A 22,676-nucleotide genomic window follows, 5' to 3' on the forward strand; every position below is an offset into this window, starting at 1 on the left:
TTGCATCTGTGACCACGAAGATTCTATGGAGAGGTCACTGAAAATCCCCGTGAATTACAGTGTAAACACCTAGCATGGTTTCCAAAATGGTCCCTTCTGAAGGCGGACATGTCACCTACAGAAGAGACTGACAAACTATTCTAAAGGAGCAACTAGCCTGCTACTGGACCCTAAGGAGAAGATCCTGACCAACTGACCAGGCTACTGTTCCTGCCTGGCTGGTATGAAGACTGTCTCATCTATCAGATCACAAGGTTAGGCTTGCTCAGCTGCAACTCATCTGTAACACAGAATCCATGCAATGATGATGAGGGTGAACTGGCACAAACTGAACATACAGGAGGCCCTGACTCCCAGGTCACCCACTGTTGTCACTGTGACCCCTCCTGTAGCTGCCTGTGTGGCCAGAGCAGAGGGAGGAAGAGTCTTTTAAAATGAAATGACAGGAATAAAATGTCTGAGATTGTTAAAAGATGGATGATTTCCAGCTGTACACATCTGGAAGCTGAAAATAAACAGTGGCTAGGGTGAAGCTCTTTGGAAAGAGCCAGAAAGGTGGCCAGGAAAGAGAATCATCTCGAATAGGCAGATCTTTCAACATAGATGTAATCATTCCCTTTGCAAAGAAAAAGAGGTGGCTGAGATTAGACTGTATGGACCCCAAGAAAAGCACAGAAATCTAGAGAAGGGATGCAAAGATTGGCCCTGGAAATGGGCTTCAAGTATTTTGCATCGAACACTGAAGTCCTTCAGAGAGAACTCATACTAAAACAGGAATTAAACAGCCAATGTGGCAAAGTAATTCAGCCAACTGACATAAACTACCCATCATTAACCACCCTGGTATTGGCACAATGGGCTCATAAAATGTGCAGCCACCAGACACAAGCTGTAAGTGGTTCTTACCACGTGTTCCTCTGTCCAAGGCTGAGCTAGCTACAGCTCCTGCCAACAGTCTCAAATTGTGAGCATCACAATCTGATGCTGAGTCCTCAGTATAGCACCGTCCTTTCAGGAGATCATAGACATTTAGGGTTAGTGATTTCATGCCATTTTCTGCATGTAGGGCCTCAGCCATCTCCATTATGCTCGGGTTAGAAAGGGTTTAATCTTCCTAAATCCAATTCTGTGCACCAACGTATCAGACCAAGAAACATACTGTGAGACAAGGTCATGAATATATGATCATGGGACCCACTGATGCCACACATGAGCTTTGCATCAATTACCAACTGGATGCGGTGGTGGAGAAGCCTGTGGCACCATTGCTGAGGCCCCAGCATGGAAGCTATTCCCAGGTGGAACAGGGCACCAGCCTCCAGTAGGGAGGGTGGGCATGAAACAACCACCTGTGACATGGTTCCATATCCTGGGCAGGGAGCCCCTGGGTCTGGTCAGGGAGCCTCAGGGTGGAAGGAGGGTGTTCCTGGTGACTGTCACTCTCAGTGTTGCACCTGTCTCCTTGTTCTCTGGGCCCCATAACTTAGCATATCTGGGTTCCCGCAGGGAATACAGTTCATGTCTTGTCCAATCCTTAGCTGTGGTTGCAACTCAATCACTTTGGGCTGCTTAGGCAAACAGATGGCCAGGAACAGGGAGCAGAGTCCCTGTTCTCATAGTGTAATTAATATGTCACTCAGGCCAAGGCGGGACTCTTGCTGTGTAGTAGAGGTAAGAAAGAGAATGTTTAGCATTCAAGAGATCTGTGAACCTGTCTCACAGGACTTTCCTGCCCAATTGTGGGCAGATGCAGTCTGAGAGAGCATGGCTGTGAGATCCAACACACCTCAAGACATCCAGTTATCTTACTAGTTGGGCCATGTAAACCAGCAGAGAACCTAGGTGGAGGAACTGCTTCTTAGGGGCCAGCCCTTGAGTCAGAACTTATGAGATCTCTTGAACTTCAGTGGAAAGAGAAAGGTAGCTTCAAGGAAGTTCATTTTGAACATAAAAATAGAGACGTCACTGACAAATTCATTTCCAAGGCAATGCAACCAATCTCTCCTAGAATACTCCATTACTTTTGGTTCGGTTTTAAAAACAGCCATGAGCCAATTTCCCTGCATCTGGAGCAAGGCTCAGTAAGAGACATAACTGTGCTGCTTCCTTTCAGCAGTTTAGACCTCACCCACAGCTCTACAGAAAGGTACTAACAATGGCAGCAAAGAGAAAACAAAGGAAAGCAAACTTTTGTTTATTTCTAAATACCCTATAGGAAGTTGTAAAAAGATTCATGCATAACAATGAAATGGAAATTTAGGTAATGACTTGGATCCTCTCCAATCAGCCTCAGTCTGGAAAACAACAGATTTCCACAGAAATTCCTTGTAGCTCAAACACAAAATTCTTGTTCCACCATTGCTAATTGACATTGCAAATGCATGTGTAATGAGCTTCTCAATAAAGAAGCAAATACCTTCTGTGCAAAGGGAGAGAAAAGGTGAATGTGGGAGAGGATTTTAGTAAATGAGTCAGGACAGCGATTTGGATGTTTTGAGTTTTTTCATTTATATTTGCATTTGTATCACTGATCCGTGAACTTTCCAGATGAGAAAGTGGCAGTACCCTGTGACAGAGACACAGTAGAGTAATTATGGAGAAGACTCCTGAAAGCCCAGAGGTCCTCATGTTTAATTAATATAAAAGTTTTAGCCTTGCCAATGTATGTAGTTTCCTTTCCTACTCCTTTTTTCCTCCCTTTTCCTTCTTTTTTCTTCCTTCCCTCCTCCTCCTCCACCTTCTCCTTTTCTTCCTCTTTTCTTTCTTCCTTGTTCTCCTCCTCCTTCTACTTTACCTGAGGGATATGAAGAAAATAATAACATAAAATGTAGATATTTAGCTGGGGATCTAGCTCAGCAACACACATGCCTGCCTAGCAAGTACAAGGTAATGGCTTTGATCCCTGATACCAAAAAATAAAATAAAGTAAAATAAAATACTAGAATGTAGAAATAGGATGTCTAAATCCACTGCTTCCCTAACCTACATGATGAATTCAATTTGCTATTCTTAAAGCATTTCTTGAAAATTCTGTAGTTTCTAGAAAACATTTAAGATGCTTACAGAAACTAAAACAACATCAACAAAAAAAGTAAGTGGGTAATAGTACATAAATCCAAATGTAGAGAGGGAAAAAATGGAAAATTTCAGCTGAAGTTATTTATTAGGTCATCTTACAATGAAGTGGTAATGCTGAGCCACATATTTAACAGAGACTGCACATTTGCTTTAAAGTTTCTAGCAGCCAGCATAAAAGAATGAGTGACAAAGGTATGATTGACAATCTAAATTGTAGAAAGAACCCAATAAGTTAAAGCAAGTCTGATTCTTATGGCTAAAACATGAAAGATGGTCACTGTGAGGTTTCTCAAAAATACCACTATCTTGTTAAACACAATCCTCAACTTTATTTTCTACAAACACCTTTGAAGAAGCATATGGTTATCAAGGTTATTTCCACTACCTCCTTCAATCTAAGCCAGAGAAGCAATGCTCAGAAGCAAGGCAGCAAGTAGAATTTAAATAAAACTCACCACAGATACACCACATATCCCATGAGCTCTGTAATATCTGTCTCAACAGCTTGGTGAGTCCTTGAGGTTGGGAGAGCTGTGACACAGAGGCCACCAGAGGGACAGAAGACAAAACAACTCCAGGGCCTCCTACCCTGTGCATGTTAAAAGCCTGATGGACAAACTTAAAGGCATTTGTCAGTAAGCAGAAGAACTTGAGAGCACAATATTAAGTGAAATTAGCCCAGACAAGGTTGAATCTCACATGGTTTCTTTTACTTGAGAAACTCAAAATATCTAAATACAAATAAATACCAAAATAGAAGCTGGATCAATAGGAAGCAGGGAGAAGTTCAAGTCATTTCCCAAATTACCTATTCTGCTGTTTCAAAATATTTTAATGCATATGCTAATTTCTGTCATCTGTACCACTAATTCCTTTTAGTTCACTGAAAGAAAAGTTTAGAGCTATGATCTGTTTGTTTCCTCTTTGTCAGACACAATCTTTTTTGTTCCCCTTGTCCTCTGAGTAGCTATATTGAAAATAACGATACATGGTGTATTAACTATTTTTATTTTCGCTTTGTTTTATTTTTTCATAAAACAAAAAATTACTTTCAAAAGCAATATTACTGTCTTCAGAAAAAAAGCACGATTTGGGCTTTCCTTGAGGGAGTCAAAGGCTTTGCTCACAGATTTGCTCACATTTGTTTTGCTCACAAATGCTTGGTCAGTAACTAAAAGTGAAACGAAGAGCCTTCATTCAGTAACTGTGGTCCTGTCCCTCTCAGCTGTGCATGTAGGGCTCTTAGCGCTAAAGAATGTTTGTCTAAAAGTTGCCCAAACAAGTTATCAGTCCTAAATTTACCTAAGCTATCTCTTAGGATACCTAGATAAGAGCAAAGTAATTTTCAGGATTCACAGGGACAATCAGCAGTGCTCAGAAATCCCCACTGCCCTGCACCTAGGCTGCAGCAGAGCTGGCCTGAGACTGTCCTCTGCAGGGACAGTATTGCCTGGGTCCGGGTCAGCCCTCAGGTCATGAAGATTCCTCCAGAGCCATGAAACCAGAACTGACATACTGACGGACCAGACCTGTGCCATCAGCACAGCACCCATAAAATTGGTCCCTTGTCCCTTTCTGTCATTCAGGGGCCAGTGTGATCCTCCTCCTGACCTGTGCCTCCCCGCACAGCTTGAGCAGGCGTCTACTCTCCGTCTTCTCTTACCTTTGTTAAGGGTCCAGTTTGAGCTCAGCTCCTCAAGCGAAGGGACTTACCAGTTTCTCCAAGCATGCACTAGCCGGACTTTTCAATTAAATCTTCTGCCTCTAAATGATAAATGATATAGGATTTCCAAAAGCTATGGGGGAAAACTGTGACTCCAAGTGTGTTGGACATCTTTTACACAGAGTTTATGTTCCCCAAAGTCAAAGAATGAATGCTCAGTAACAATGGAGGTTAAGAGAAACAAAATTTATTGGGGAATAAGAACGGGGAACCAGGATAGCTCCTGAGGGAGAGGTCCCAAATAAGTTGCCAAGGAGTCATTTCTTTCTTGTTTTTAATTTTTTTATTATTTTGAAGGTAGTAAAATACAACAGAACAAGACAGAACAAAGCCAATTTAGACAGCGTAGTGAAATTGATAAAGGACTTCACAGCAGGTTACTGGGATAACAGTAATAGGTACCATAGTATATTTCATTATCTTCACAATAGTTGTTCTTTCAAACAGGTATAGGAAAATAAAATGAACTACAGAACATTATAGAAATTATCAAAACAGAATATTGAAAGAACAATACCATCACACTTCTTAAAGGACATTTAATAGAGCAAAATCACAGGGTGAGTACAACATGGGACAAATCTATCATCAACCAATAAGATGTCAAGGACAGACATTTAACTAATATTGATCCAATAGTAGCAAAGTCATATGGATGACATCATTTACTTTGCTCAATAATCTAGTTTTAATCTTGTCTTTAGTCTTGGTTTTAGCCTAGTCTTAATTTTTGTGGGTGAGAGAGGCCAGCCCACTTCTAGTGAGATAATGGTTTATTCAAATGAGAAATCCAAGAGGGAGAGACCAATAATCTTAAACTTCTGTTTATTCCTTAGGGAACTGTGTCAATCTAGTTTCTGTGACTTTAATCTTCAGATGTCCTCCAACCACAGTTTCTCATCCTCTGGACTCCCTAAGGGGCCCAGCCCTGTCTGACTGCCTGCAGTATTTCTACCAAATGTAGCTGTCTATACATAAATGCGTACTGTTGCCCCAGTGTCAATCCCTATGGTCACTAAAAAGAGACCCTGTGCTAAGCGGTGACAGTGGCATCTGAACAGTCGTCTACGGCGCGTGGCAAATACTTACTCTTCCTAGTAACTGGAGCTGAGAGTGAAAAGCGCAAAGTAAGACACATCTGTTTCCTGCTTCTGATTCTTCCAGCTACAGGAACATCCACTCCAAAGGGGTCCTCCAACTTTCCATCGGAAGGAGTCTCTACACTTTTAAGTATTAGTGAGAGCAGCAATTCATTCTGTTTGCATGAATTGTGTCTTGTGTGTAATGAACTGAGAACCTTAAAAATCACCTACATATTAATTAAAAGTAAAATTAGCAAACAGCATGTCAATGTAAATATTTCTGAAAAAATTTACAATTTTCAAATAAAAGGAATGCGATGAGATGCATTGTTACACATTTTTTTTTTTTTTTTTTTTTTTTTTTTTTTTTTTTTGCCAATTTGCTTCCTGTCTGAGTGAATAGAAGACAGCTCGGTCTTCAGAATTATTTCTTCCACTTGATGCAATGCAGGTTCTGGCTAACATACCTGCAAAGGAGCCTGTTCTTATAGATGGTTGGACAAAGAGACCTTGTAGCCCCCTAAACGGTTTCTAGGGAAAGCTTCAGAGATACTTTAACCCCACTTCCAAAATCACTGTTATAAATAGCTCTCCTGGTCTCTGTTGCTATTCCTCCCCCTCCAGAGCTGCCTTCGGTGACAGAACATTTATATCGCAGGGAAACCAGGGTGGGTGGTGACCACTCAGGGCATCTTAGCCAGAGTGGGCTATCTGCCTGATTCTGGAGCACTAGGTCCATCTGGCACAGAGAAAAAGGGTACATTTCTCCCCCAAGAGTTTACCAGAAATTACGGTATGTATCTCCGTCTTCCCAGCTTCTGTGCCTACTTTCATTTGATTTCAAGCAGTAGTATTATTTTCGGACCCCTCACATGCCAGCAAAGGCAAGGCCAGGTGCGGGACCACCCAGCGTGCATTGCCTGGAAAGTACAACATGAGAATTGGCAGAAGAGTGCATTTAAAATGTAGAGGTTAAATTAAATTTTCATTTTAAGTAACACGTACAAATAAATATGTGTCTCTATCAATTTTCTCACATATAAACTAAATAACAATGAAAAGAAACTATAAAGAAACTCCAGGTTAGCAAGCCTGAGTCACCTGGATTTATAAGCTAATGGAATAATTCCGGAAAGTATCCTGTTCCACAAGTCCACACCTTCCTCTAAACAGGCTGTGCTTGGGTTCAGAATAAGAAGCACAAAAAAGCAAATACACTGATCCAGCTTTGACTTGAAGTACATTTGCTAAATGCCAAGCATTATGTGGATGAAATACTTCTTATGGAATAAATCAGCAAGATGAAAATAACCAATTGCAAGTACTATTGAAAGGACCTCAGGAAAAATGATTGGCATTTTAAGCCTTAAAGTTGTGCAAAATCAAGTGTTAACAGAAAATGTTTAGGTACAATGACTGCGTTTTTGGGTCACAATGAATAGGGTGGAATTTGGTTGAAATTACTCAAAATTAATGTTAAAATGACATTGAATTAGAGCCTCCCTTTCAAACTTGGTCTAAGTGCTAATTAATTTATATTAGAAGCCAGCCTGCTTCCTCTTCTATGACTGTGCTATAGCTCGAGGCTTCTCAATTCTTGTAACTATGATTTCCTACTAACAAGTGTGGAAACAGAATGCATTTGATTAGACTGCAAAACCCTTTAGCACAGGACTTGTGGACTTATGCCAACAGATGAGTAAATATGTTCGTATTCTAAGTATTGAGTTAGTTCTTACATTCAAGAACTATAAATGATTGTGAGTCTACCATATCCCTCATTAATCATGAGTGCCAACCGGCTGTCCACAGTTTGGGGTTAGGACATCAGTAAAATATAGTACTCATCCCAGGTGTAAAACATTAGGGGCTTAGTGAGTAACAAAGTGATATTTAAGTGGCTTATTTTTTGAAATGCAAAAAAAAAAAAAAAAAATTCCTAAGGGAGGAATTTCAAAATTTGAAATCAAGATTGACAACTACTGGTTTCACCAGCCTGCTTTACAAATGGTTTCAAGTCTCCCACATGAGAAGGGCTAACAGTGTCTGATGGTGCAAAAAAAGGGAGACACAGGGCTTTCCGATATTTTATTGTAGAATGTTTCAACTTTCAATACCTGGTTCAGTGTGCAGGAAGGTATTCTGATAAATGCATTAGCCATGCACGCTTTTGCTCTGTGGAGCAGGCTGGCCATTACAACTAGATACACTCTTTTTTGATATTACCTCTGTCCCTCCAGCTGTCCTTCTATCCCTCTCTTTTCAGCCCCACTTCTTGTAAGCTGTTTTTATTTGCAGTCTCCTCTTTCTCATCTCAAATTTACTGCCCCACTCACTCTTGACTCTGCAGCCCTCCTTCCCTGGAGAAGATACCCACGCACATGCTTAGGAACAGCTGATTCTCCGCACCTGAGGGCACTTCCACATCCATCCTCCTCCAGTGCTCAGCGGTAGGCCCTGCTGTGACTCCTCTGTGCTCCAGAGACAGAGCCTGGGGTCAGGCTCTCCTGGCTTCCCTCACCCTTCCAGCTCCACATCACGTCTCTTTCGGGTTCTTTCTCATGTTTCCGATGCTCAGTCTGCTGACGTCTCCATTGCAGGCTCATTTTATCAATGGGATCTACATCTGAGGATTTACATCACCCCTCCCCTCAGGACATCGGCATACAAAGCTCAGACCCAGCTTCCCCTGCTCAGTGCTCACTGTCTCAGAGTCATTGACTGTCAATTTGTCCAGTGCCAGATTCACTCTTCTCCCCACCTCCGCCTTCTCTAGGTAGAAAAGCAAATAATCCATGGAGGTGTCATCCTTCCCAAGTCTCTGGTCCCTATACCTACCTGAATCGCGTCTTCCAAATTCATCTGCCTGTGTGTACATCTACAGGACCACCATGTCACTACTGGGAAGCTGTGATAATGACCACTGGCCTCCCTACCTCACTGTCTTCCTCTTTACGCATCACCCATGTTGAAACTGCCTGCTGCCCAGCCCCACCTCTGCTGGGGATTGAACTCAGGGCCTTTACACTGAGTTCCATCCCTGGTCTTTCTTTACTTTTTATTTTGAGATATGGTCTCATTAATTCACTGAATTGCTCAACGTGGGCTCAGATTTGCAATCCTCCTGCTTCAGCCTTCAATAGTGTATCACCATGTGGAGCTTAAGGCTGCAGTTCATTATATGTTTTCTTTTTTTGTTTGTTTTGAAAGACTGTGCTGGTTACTGCGTGTGAGATACAGTAGGAAAGGAGCACTATCAAGGGCAAAAGACCAGTGAGGAGTGCTCTGCAAACCTTCAAGCAAGATAAAGTAAGAGGGCAGAAAGGCCAGCGGAAGAGATGTAGATGCAAGATGGTTTTAAGACACATAATGACACTTTCTGGAGATTGCCGCACAACTTTAAAGAAAGGTAAATGGAGTGTAGAATTCAAGTCTTTCACATGATCATGCAATTTGAAAATTGTGAAGTTCTGATTTGTGTGTAGGATGCCAATCTCAAAAGCATGTTTTCAGTCCTTGCATTTTAGCACATAATTATGTGAAATGTTGTCCCTGTTAAATCCCTTCTTCAGTCCTATATCCTCCTACTGGCTTCGGTAGCTCTGATGTTAAAACCCTTCTTTCCTCCAGCAGCTCTTGAGCCCACTCGTACTGACTTCTCTCAGTTTCCAGTGTGGTTTAGCAGTTGCTCACTGTTCTCCGTGTACACACAAAGTCTCCTCCTCAGTGGGTTGCCCGCATTGCTGTCAGAATGCGTTTGTTAATAACTCTAGCATCTGAGATCCTGTAATTGTTATAGCCGCAGGCATTTAAAATCCCATCATGAGACACATGAAATCTTCTGCAGCGTAATCTTCTTTATCTCTTCTACACTTCCACCTCAGAAATTTCCATGCCCTGAGTCTTTTTTTCTTAGGGTCATAACTTTGGAATAGATATTTTGCTCTACTTGCCTAAAATATCCTTCCCACCTGATCTTTTTATGGCAAATTTCCATGAGTTGCTTAAATCTCAGTTATGTTTCTCTTCCTTCTTCAGGAACCAAGTGTCTCTCTGAATTAGATATTCACTCTGAAAGCCTCTACATATGTAATGCCTCTCTCTATAATGTTCTGTCATTTTTCATTCATCTCTCTTCTCTACAAATCTAGCCACCATGACATCAGAAGGTAATATAATGAGGACACACACCATCGTGATGAGCAGGGTAGGCTCTGGATACAGATAACCTGCGTTTAAACTCCCCACTCAACAAATCTGAGCGGTGCTTTCAACTCATCGTCTGAGAAAAACCGGGTGAGAACAGTCAGCATCTCAAAAGCATTTGGAGACATTGAACCCTACGGCATTTATAGTCAGGAGAGTGTTTGTTAGGAGGTAGCCAGTGTTCACTGAAGATTTGTGGAATAAAAGTCTGCATAGGTTTTTTAGCCTTTGTTGTGCCAAGATACTCTATACCTTCATAAACATTAAAAAATGAAGAAAATGCCATTTTAAATGTAATAAAAATGCATGCTATGATAAATTCTTTGATGTTATGCTTTTTATTGTGTCCGTCCTGCAGTCATTTAATGTGAAGCCTTATGTGGGAACAATCCCTGAAGAAAAGCCTGCCTGTCCCTAGTGGAGTGCAGTTTCTGAATCAGTGGGGAAACACGGAATAGGAAATACTTTTAGTCATCATAACCTTGACTTTGCTACTTTTTTTTTCTTATTTTCGTTATCACCTTTTAAAAATGATTTCCTTTGACTAGGCAGTCCAGGCTTGTTCTCAAGTCTATAAAGTGGTAGGGCATTGGTAAAGGCCACTTCATATGCACATCTCCTCCCAGAAACGGTCACAAGATACACCATGAAGGTTGATTTCAGCAGGTATGAAATTAGCTGGAGCTGGTTTATTGATGTCAGCTAAACCGAAAGTGATATCGATCTCTGCAAAGAGGAGTGTACAGATTAATAGTGTTGCTTTGTAACCATGGATTCAAGGCAAGTTGCACTCTAGCCTTACTGGCCTACTGTCCACTAAATTCACCAACTTCAAGATCATCTCACACTTGGCATTTTGAAAGCCTTTACAGAACTCTACTGGGGTAACTATATGCATATCCCAATTCACGTCTCTGCTCTTTTAATTTTTTTAAATACTACATGCTGACTAAATTATATTATTTAGGTGTAAGCTTATTTTCTATATTTGCTGCTAAAAATGTAAATCCTTTGCTGCCAAATCTTAAAATATGTGCAGGTTTCCCTGGTTCTTCTTTTTTCTATTGGTTCACAAGCGTACATGGAGCCTGGGCTTTACCCCTGCCGTGGGTCCATCTGTGAGTGAGGGAGTACACACAGTGGGGCTCTTGACATTTCTCTCCAATCCCTTCTGCAATAAAGTGCCAGAAAAATAGAGTAATATGAAGAGACTACAGGACATTTATACAGGCAAAAGGTACAAAAAGCACGATCCGTTGGGCAGAGGGTTTCCTCTCTGAATGACCTCTTGGTTCATTTGTCCTGGTGCACAGAAGCTAAACTGTTTGCCTCGAGTCAAGCAGAGGGCTGTATTCATCTTTATCAGCTTTCCTGCAGCTGAGACATGTTATAGGACATCCACAGCTTAAAGAAAGAGAGGTTTAACCTAGCTCAGGCTTTCAAGGAATTTAACCAGTGTTTGGCTGGCTCCAAGGTGGAAGAAAGGAGATCAGGAAGCAGCACCAGAGAGGAAGGATGAGGTGCCAGACAGTTGTCAAGGTCTTGACTCCTGGACTCCCCAGTCTCCAGGGAGGATCCCAAGGCCCAGGAGGTCAGCCCTGACCCCAGTCGCCACAGGAGCCCCAGCTTAGTAGACCTGAGATTTCTGTTATACACCAAGAGACACAGGAAGCTTGGACAAGTGAGAGATCCTTTCTCCTTATACCCAGCGCCAGAAAAAGCTAGCATGATTCCTAGTGCCATCAGATTGACTGAGCAGATCAAAATAAATGTCCTATGTGTTCTGTAACCACAGCACACCAAAGCAGATCAGGATCTGCCTGCTAAACTCAAACAGGGTGAGTGGCTGCTATGATAACAGTTTTAAATAAGCTCTACAGTCTTCTAGGGTAATAGACAAAAGGCTCAGCATGCAATTCAAAATCATTTGTGATACCAACAACAAGGGAAAGAAATCACAGCTTGAATCTGAAAAGAAAGTCAATTGAGACAACTTTGCAATGAATTGTATTTTGAAATTATGTGACAAGGATTTTAAATAAGCCATCATAAATATGCTTCAACCATTAATTGAAAACTCTTTTGAAATGTGAAAAAAAACCCAGTCTACCAACAGAAGTTATTTAAATACTAAATGAAGTTGTACATCTGAAAATAAATAAAAAGTAATTTTTAACTGGATAGATTCAGTAGTAGGGTAGAGAAAATAAAAGAGAAAACTAGTTAATTTAGGTAGAATTTATCCAAAATGAGCAAAAGAGAGAAAATAGGGGGGAAAAAAAAAGAGTGGTGCCTGCAAAATAAAATGGTGACAGGAGTTCCTGGAAGTCACCTAAACAGTTTGTTTATATATTGAATATGGCGATTTTCAAACTACAAAGGCACAATGAAGTAGTTGCCCATAAAGCTAAGCAATGTGTTTTGGGCTTTTTATGAGAATAATTTACTGACCTTTGGTTTAAATAATTTGGCTACAGACTGAGTCTCTAGTTTATCTGATCAAATATTTTTTCCACAGAGGTTTCTCTTGACTGCTGTGTAAAAACTAAGATAAAAATGCCTGCCCAGATTTGCACTGTGTCATGTTTTTACTACCTCCTAAATGATGTTATTATTTGGTCTGATACATGTCCTCTATGACAGGTAGACTGTGTGATGCTGGCAGTGTCACCACTGTGCAGACGCCCGTGCCTCCTTCGGGCTCTGTTTTCCGCCTGCAAATATCTTCCTCTGCTTGTCTGTCTGGTGAGTGCTTTCCATCCTTCACCCTCTCCTCAGGTGAGCCATCACTGATCAACTTTCTTTGCCCTATCCTCTGTCCTCTCCATTTCTGTTCATATTTTATATATGTACATATCCTCATTTTTCCTTTTATAAACCAACTGGGTATTTCATTTTTAGTGATCAATGAACTCTTCATATCAAATTTTAGAGAGTTTGTTCTTATTTGTGTTTTACATCGTATATACTCTATCAAATCCTGTAACTGGCACATTTTTGCCACCATTGCAAAATTTAATAAAGAAGAGAAAGAAAAGAAAAGAAAAGAAAGGAAAGAAGCAAAATCACAGGTATGATACCATCTCAAGTGCTCTAAAAGTGAAGATTTTCCCTTATAATTGAGAAATGTAAATTTTTTCTTAGTGTTCTAGTTATCTTATATATGTTTCCTGCTCGAATTTTTAGATTTAAATATGTTGCTGCAGTCACATCTGTTGATGAAGGATATTTCTTAAAAGACTGAGGAAGGTAAACTTCAGCTGTGCTTTGACTTCTATCTCTGTTGTTTACTGGCTGTCTGATCTTAACCAAGAAACAATTGTCTAAGCCTCAATTTCATCATCAGTAAAACAACTCTGATCTCACAAGTATGCTGTAAGAGTCAAATACGATTATATTTCACAGATATTGTCCTCTTCCATAAATGTCAACTATAATTGATATTATTTATGTTTAACTCATAACTTGATTGGAAAAAGAGGTAATTCTACATGGAGTTTTCCCCTTGATTTCTTGCTGTCAGTGGTATTAAAGGAGAGAGATAAGGAAATGACTTAAATCAAGCTTGTACTAAAAATTAAATGAATTAAACAAGCTTTCAATGTTTCCTGAATGTGTTTGGTTTTTGTTTCCCTCAAATATTTAATTAGAAAACTGTGTTCTGTAGAGTTTGCTGTTATACACATCATGGTACTGATCTTTCCTACTCTTTCATCTTTTTTAAGCTCATTTTTAGCTTATAAATTTCTTATCTCATAAAATTTTCTATTTCAAAACAGTACTTCTTTCTCACTAATGTTACTGTCATAATGTAACTAGTCCTTAAAATGCCAAAGACCCTCATAGTTAATTTTAATAGTCATGGGAAATTACTACCTTTGATGGGATGCAACAGTTAAATAAGTATATTTTATCCTCTATACATCAGAAGGCAAACATTTTATAGCTCTTCCTCCATCTTCACAAGCAGTCTTAAAAAGGTTTCTTGGGAAAAATGCCCATAAATGTTTTTAGTGTTCAGTGTCATTCCAAGGGTCAGAGAAACACCCTGCTCTTGCCCTGAGCTGTTTCCATGGTTACTCAGTGAGATGACTGTGAGAAACAAGACAGACCCTTGTGAGGGCCACCGGGATGGGATGGGATGGGATGGGATGGGATGGGGTTTATGTAGGCACCTGCCTGCTGTCTTAGTGGCGTCACTAACTCTGAAACTCTGAGAACTGCACACAACTGAGAAGCATAGAAATGTCTTAATATCAGCCATACAGTTCTGGTTAGCTTATTTTAAAATCAATGGCCATTCCATTTTTCTTCTTCAAATTTTTCTCCGTAAGAGAGCCACAGATCTTATTTTACTTATTTATTTTCATTTTATGTCTCCACCCACTAGGAATACCAAGATACCAAAAGAGGAGAAAACTTCAATGATTTTAATGGAAATTTCCTTAAGATTTAGATCAGTGCCTAGGACATAGTACCGTGTTATATGATTTTGCGTATAAATGACTAAATTTGACATAATATACTTAAATGTTCTAAATTTAAGTAACTATGTTTACTTTCAATAATAAACATTTAATTCATTTAGACACTACTTGTATCTTCTCCTTTTGCTAAATGAGGATCCAAAACATTTTTTAATCCAATATATTTTGCTAATAGTTCCTTAGATATTCTAAATTAACATATTAATTAATGTTAGTTTATATTTGCTGTTATATATCAATCTCTACATATCAATCTACAGTATATATCAATCATCTTGACCTATTGAAGCTGCTATGAAAGTTAAGCAATCATTGACATGGCACTTATAAAGTGTAAATAAAAATGGAGAACTATTGGAGAATTTACAAAGTTAACAGATTTCTCAGCCTAAATGTCTATCTGTATTAGTTAGGATTCTCAGAAGGAAGAGAATCAGAAGGAAGGAGGAATGTAGTTATGCCAGGGCACTTACTATATAGCTCAAGGCTCAGAGGTGGGAGGAGCCGCACGGCTGTCTGCACACAGGAGCGCACCCAGAAGCTTCTTGGCTCAAGGAGAAGGAACAGCAGGACGAGAGAGCTCAAGGACTTAGCACCAGTCCAAGGTCAAAGGCCGGGGAGGTGGCTGTGGAGTGACTTGGCTGTGGAAGGCTGACATAACTGGAGACTGGTGTCCAAGGGTGATGGAGGTCTCCCAAAATGGGTGCAGGCCCTTATTCTTCCCCCTTCTTGGTCCACTGAAGTTGTAAACTTATTGGTTGGTGTCACCCACATTCACCGTGGGTCTTAGGCCTCCATTTACCAGCCATACAACTCAGTCATCCGCTGACCCACTTGGAGCTTTGCTGCACTGATGTGTCCTGTGCTTTTTAATCCATTCAATTTGACATATCCTGTTTAGTGGTTGCAACTACCATCTTAAAAATGGAGGTTTATAGAACATATTCCTGAAAGTAGAAAAGAAATAACAGATCATGCTGGATATCATCAAGCCTTTCAAGAAAAATGGCAAAACTCTTCCAATTTGTATGACATTACATCAATATTTAGTATAATTTAGTGTGACACAAATACAGATCTTCATATTTTCCTCTTCTGAAAAGCTTCTATATTGTTTAAATATCATGCTGAATTAGACTGTAGCACTCTCTAAATTGGATAAGTGGATCCACAATAGCGCAACTGAGTGTAGGCTGCCAACCAATGCCAACTCAGCATGATTTCTGAATAGTCGGTAAATGAAGCTTCCACATGCGGGGGTTTAAAATGAAAGGACTTTCTTAACGAAAATTATCTCAGAATTATGTGCCTGTTACAATACCAATTTTGCAGAAATTACTTTGACATTTGAAAGAGAGAGGGCAAATATTTTATGTATGAACTAATTGATGAACAGGAAGTTACTGGATGTCTTCAGTCAACGTAAGACTATAACTACCTGGTATGGGGAAAAGTCCAGAAGGCTATACTACATGGGAATCACGTGCAATCCCTTGTTTTTACTGGGATTTAAAAAAAAAAAAAAACACATCAACATCCTGAACAGGGTGCCCTTGATAGGAAAGCAGGGCTGATTTACATCACGCATGTTTCTCGGAGCAAACTTGTTTTGAGAAGTTCTAAAACTCCACTTAGCTAGATCGATTCAGTCATGGGAAGAGTTTCTCTCTGCTAAGAAGTTTTATTTTAAAAAACAATGGGCTATTAAGTGTGGTAAAAGCCCTGATCTTAAGGTACATCTGCCTTACCTGATATAATAGATTCAAATTGTCATTCTTTCCTAGAGACCAGCGCTTGGCTGTAGGAGGCTCATGGTGGCAGAGAATCCAAATGCTTCTTGGTATCAAAACCTCACTTTGCAATTCAACAAAAGGGCAAAAAACAAGACTGGCTGAATCATGAATTAAAATAAACTGTAATGCATACTAATGGATGGTGAAATGCATCACAGTTAGCACACTTCCAACCTTTGTGAAAATATACACATGAACATTTTTCATGTAGACAGAAACTGGAAAACAAAGGTGAACTAGCAGCTTCTTCTAAAGGGAATTTTCTGTCATTACAACAGTACCTGCCTATTTGTGTGCCTGACATTCTAGAGATCTTGGATAAGTTGTTCATCATGTTTTGAGATGCCACCATTCCTGCTTTGAATTCATAGACAGTGCCTTGTTAAAGTGACATCTTGGTGCAAATAGGAAAACCTCAATTAAATATGCTCAATACTCAATGCTTAGGAAAGCTTCATATAATAAATGACAATTCAAATAAACAAGTATGTATCAGGCAATATGCTAGGATACAGATACATAGCAAAGATGAGGGTATTATCTGACAGTCTGAAATTCATGTTGAAGATAGATACAATAAGAAAAAATTATGACAGAGAGAAATATTTAATAAACATATTTGCAAAGTGAATACGATGATTAATTTGTTTAAAGAAGTTAGGTCTACTTAAAAAGGGAAGTGATTTTAAAACTCTTACAGGAAAAATTTAATGACAGGTATTCCTGACATAAGTCAGTTTAAGACTGACATGTCCTTGAGACTAGGTCATTAATGACTTGGTCACTAAATGAGGAGCGTAGCATGCACATTACAATACTCAGAATAGAGAAATTGTTACAGGAAACCCCAGGTCAAAGACTTCGCTTTTATTTACATAACTTTTTTTGCAGTACTGCAATGTACAGCCCAACATAAAACTACAGTACTGTAAAGCACAGCACTGTGTGAAGAAGCTGATTGTACAAAACAGACCAATGGTAAGTCCCCTTAGTGGGTTGTAAAACCAAATATTTGCTAAGGAGGCAGGTTGTTAAACGAAGGTTATCTGTATTTAATGTGTGCTATATATTTTATGAATTTGGATATTGTTTGTTTTTAGTGTTTCACGAAAGTCCATTTCTTCCAACTTGTTTATGCCCAGAGAGAGTATCATTTTTTCCTTTTGAAACAGTCCAACTACTAACATACTTAGCGCTCAGCAGTTTCACACTGGGAGTTTCTATTCCTGTGACTGGTGGGAAGGCTGTGATACGTAGTCACTTCTGACTTCAATGAGCCACAAACTCGAATCACAGCTGTGAGAGATGGGCTTGTGGGAATCAGTCCTGTAGCTCTGGTGTGGTCTGGCGGCCTCTCCCGACCCACAGCTGACCCAAGTTTACTGTACTTTATTATTTGCTACATCAATAGTAACTGTGATGCTGCTAATTTTCTTGCAACTTCCTCAAAATACATATTATTTTTTGTTTTTTCAGGACAGGGTATCACTATGTAGTTCAGGCTGGCCTTGAATTCCCTCTGTAGATCAGGCTGACCTAGAATTGACCAGGCTGATTTTCCTGGCTCAATCTCCCAAATGCTGGAATTACAGACTTGGATATTCTAGTAATGTAACAAGGTACATGACAGAGTTTATTGTACTTTAGAAGTGACATTAACGACTTCATAATTTGGACCCCGCATTGTATAATTTAACTCTTTGCAAATTATTCCTTAACATACATAGTTGCATTTTACAGTTGCATAGGGAATATTAAATATTAAAATATCATCAGAAAAGAGTTCCCAGTATAGTAGTCTATTATTCCCTTAGATAACATCCAGTTTATTTATTCTTCCCAATCCATAAGGACTCAACACATTCTTGCTATTGGGTAAGATAAAGTCAGAAACATTTTTATGTTATTCATTTATTTTTAAAGAATATTCATAATTTAATTACAATAAAATAAAAATTATAAAGGTATAAACAACTATCATTGATTTTTAAAAAGTAACTGATAAACTAGTTGTTGATAATAAAAATCACATATTTTGGGGTTTTAATCTTTATGTACAAGTGAGGACTAATTTGTAAAATGTTTTATGAACTTCGATTGATGGTTATAGGTTAGTTTATTGCTTTACCAATGCTAAGCCAATTAGAGATCTCTCAAAGGCAAAGTATTTCCTATAAAACCACTGAAAAGAGTTCCCAATTTACAATCATTCCACTGTGAATATTAAGGATTTTGAAACTTTGTACTTAGAGTTATAACAATTTACTACTGCTTGCATGTTGCTATAATTTAATTTTATAAACATGTTTTATATTAGTAAAAAGACATTCATGGTGCTTTTTAAACACATTGCAATCGTTCTTAAATGTGATCAATATAATCATGCTGCTTGGATATGTAAATGTACCAGCAGGAGCAAGGGGCAAATAGATATCCTTATATCAGTGTCTGAGAAGCATCCAAGAGGGCATTGGGAGGGAAAGCTTTGGAATAGTGTTCCTCTATTGTTAATAGTAGTGTTAATGATTCAATCCAAAAATATTAGTTTCACCTTAATTATTACTAATTTAAATCTAAAATTCAAGCAACATGAAAATACACTTCTTAAATATACACTGGGGGTGCTGCTGTTAGCTGTGTCCAAGAGTGCTGCTAATATCCTCCTAACTGTAGTGACCACTTTGTGTCTTTCTATGGTCAACTGTTCTGTCAGGCTGGGATGAAATGGAGGGGATTTGTTTGCTCTACTTTGGCTTTTTGAAAAAACATCGTACACTAACTTCAACAGATCCTATTCCACCCCTCACACATATACACTTTCAAGGGTGAAGTATTTATTATGGAAGCAAAATGCACTGAAAGAGTTCCCAATTGCAATGACTCCACCGTGAAGACTAAGGATTGGAAGATGTCTACCTAATTTGAGTTATAACAACTCAGGAGCATACAGACTGTGAGCCAATTCATGTGCAAGGTAAATTCTGTTAGAGATATGAGAGATCCTTCCTCTCTCTCCCTTGCTATTTAATGAAAAGTTAATTTCCTGGTTCTCTGAAGCTATGCAAGACTGTGCTTCCCTCACCCTCTTCCTTAATTTTCAATTGCCTATTTTAATCATACTGGAAATTTCTTTTGACACTTAATGGCTGGGTCCATAGACTTATTAAAAAGAAGACAGAATGAAACCCTTTTTTACTTCAGTCTGCTGAGACATAATAAATATACCTTATATATTTTATATATGATAAGAACACTGAATATATGAATATTTGAAAATGCAGATCGGGATAAGGATAAGGGAGTCTATTCGAAGGCTGTAACCCTAAGAACTAGTCTAAGAGACCTTGTGCAATTGCCCCACTCAGTCAGGTAGAAAGGACACTAGTATTACTCTCAAGTTAAAGACCATAACTTACAAGGCAGTGCCCTAGTTGAGAGTCGGGATAAACCTGAACTCCGCTTTTGGCATTTGGCAGTAGTATAACTCTGATGTTGCCTGGCTCCTCTGAACGTCTACTCTGGTTCAAACACTGAGGGTGGGAAAGCTTCAGATCAGCCCAACAGCATTCCGTTGAGAAGAGTGAGGATGCTGGTGCCTGCTTATCTGAGTTTCCTTCCTGTGTCTCCCTGGTTGTGTTGTGTGATGTTAATCAAATGCCTTCTGTACTCTATGCCTTGGTTTCATCAAAAAGAATAGCAGCAGGATCCCATTTCTTAGTATTATTGTAATGATAAAGTGAATGGTGTGTGACACACACGGTCTTTAATGAATATTACTGTTTTATTTTAATATTATTTTTACATAGAGGATTTTTCCAAAAAGGATACTATTATACAATCATAAAACTCTACAGAAATTACTAGTAGGTAGCAAAAGAACATTGCCATAGCTTTTCTGATTCTGTTATTAAGAATCTTTGATTTGGTTTATTTCTGAGATTTCAATGTCACATACCAATTTCCAAGTAGCTTGTTGCATTATACATTTAATTTTCTCCTAGCCCCAAGGAGTTAAAACAAATTTTCAAGGCACTAACTTTCTGATTTTGTCACAGTTTATCAAAACTTGTTATTAATTCACAAAAAGTTGGCATTAGACCATGAACTTCTTCAGAAATAATTATAAAGCCTGAGCATTCAGCTGCTTCAGAAATAAATTCTGCTCTCCTCATAAAGGGGGAGGATTTTAAAAATAAAATGCTTTCCTTTTATCTTTAAATGGATTTAGGGACATTATAAATTCTGTTTCTTAAGAATCAACCAAACATAATGTCAATTAACTTATACACAGAAATTCCAATAAACAGGAATAAGCTTTTTAAAAATTATAATGTTGGTCACCACAAAAAAAGACTCTCCACAGAATTAGATATGTCCCTGCACAGTATTATAGGTTTAAATATACAACGCAGATTCCAGAGCTATTATTATGGTCTCAAAGTCTGATTCTGAAACTGAAAGATGCACTTCAGCTGCAAATATGTAGCAATTATCATGAAATGAACTTTATTCCACATTTTTGCTAATCACCATGGTAACCTGCATTCAATGGATTCTTTCTGGGAAGTATTCCAGACTTCATCAGGCATTTTTAGTTTAGTTTAGAACTTTAGAGTATTTATACTTACTTGGTTGCTTATATTGTTTTTTTTTAAAGCAATCTATATGATGGCATTATTAATGGATATTCTACAATGGTGAATAAGTTTGAAAGTTCTAGCCAAGGAACATATAAACATAACTTTTTTTGGTTCAAAAGACAAAAGGGTGATTACTAACAACATATGTTCATAATACATTTATAAACATGATAAGGAAACAATGAGATTAATGTCATTTAAGTGATCTAAATTTAATATTCAATTTTTGCTTTTGATAACATAAAATTTCATATATGCATTTTCAAATTTAAATATTAAGCATATTAGATATACTATTGGACTCAATTAATAAAATTATAGAAATGAAGATTTCTCAGTTACAGGAAAAATAATCCATTTTCATAATTCCATGCTTGAGCAATGCATGACGTTAGAATACATATTGGAAGAAAGATGAGGTTTGGCTTGAGGCAGAAGTTCCCCCTCAGCCCAAATACACGGCAAGGGAGGTGACCTCTATGCAAGAATCAGGAAGCAAGGACATCTGCCAGCTCCCCAAGGAAGTTACCACCAAGTCTGGGGGCGCGAGCAAGGTGCCGGGGAAGGGATTGCCAATAAGTGAACTGCATTAACATTGGAAGAAACCCAAGAGGATAACGTGGTTTTGAGATAGATGGCCAGAAGTCCAGCTATGAGTATAGGGTTTTGGAGGGTGCAGAGTACTGGGGACTCAATGCTTTCATGCCTCAGGACATCCTTAGCTCTCTCTCCCTCTCTCTCTCTTTTTTTTTAAGTTTTAATATAGGGTCTTGCTAACATCACTAAATTTGCTGAACCATCTACACACCAATTGTTATGGATTAAGAACTGGTGGTCAATTTAATGCCAGCTGGATTACATCAGCATGGCACTGATTGAAGATACTCCACCTGAGGAAAGTTGTCAGCAGAAATAGGTGGAAAAGGAGGGTGTTAAGGAATTAAGGTGTTACTACATTATGGCATTCAGGCATTGTGGGTTCTCCTATGTGTTGCTGTTTGAGCTGTTAGGTTCTCCTGGAGAAGTTCTGGTCCTCACATCAAGCATTGCTTCCTGCTCTGGAGGGGAAGATGTGTGCTGCTTGTCCTCCAGGATGAACTCATCATGCTGGTTTCCTGATATGTACTTGACTGTGCTTGTTGGAGGAGGAGCTCAGGGCATCCATGTCGCTAAGGATGGCTGTGGTGCTTTTCAGGACACCCCTGGACTTCTCGGCTCCAGCACAGAACCCTCATCCCATCAACACAGCTCCTTCACCCTGCTGGCATGGACTTTCTGGTTTCCACCACTAACCTTTGGGCCTTCCTGGCATGGATCCATAAAAGAGACTGGCACGAGTCCTTCTTGTGGGCTCTGGACTTCCAGTTGGACTCGTGTGGGAGGCATTGTCATGAGCTCTAGGTCTTCATCTGGACCCATGTGGGACATATGGGATTTAGGCCCTTGACTAAATATTCTATGTCTTTGGTGTTCCAGATAGATTGCCTGAATTTTCTTGTGTTAACTCCTAGTGACCATTATAACAATAATATTATAAACTCCATGTCCTAATTCTAACTGTTCTGTGTAACCTCAAACTACAACACCAATCCTCCACGCAGTCCTTCTAAACCACTCTTATATTTGTGTCTGCACCAGGGCTCCAAGGCTAACGCTGACATGGAGAA

This window comes from Cavia porcellus, unplaced genomic scaffold (assembly GCF_034190915.1).
Source record: "Cavia porcellus strain 051 isolate PalLab524CR breed Dunkin Hartley unplaced genomic scaffold, mCavPor4.1 scaffold_24, whole genome shotgun sequence".
NCBI lineage: Eukaryota > Metazoa > Chordata > Mammalia > Rodentia > Caviidae > Cavia > Cavia porcellus.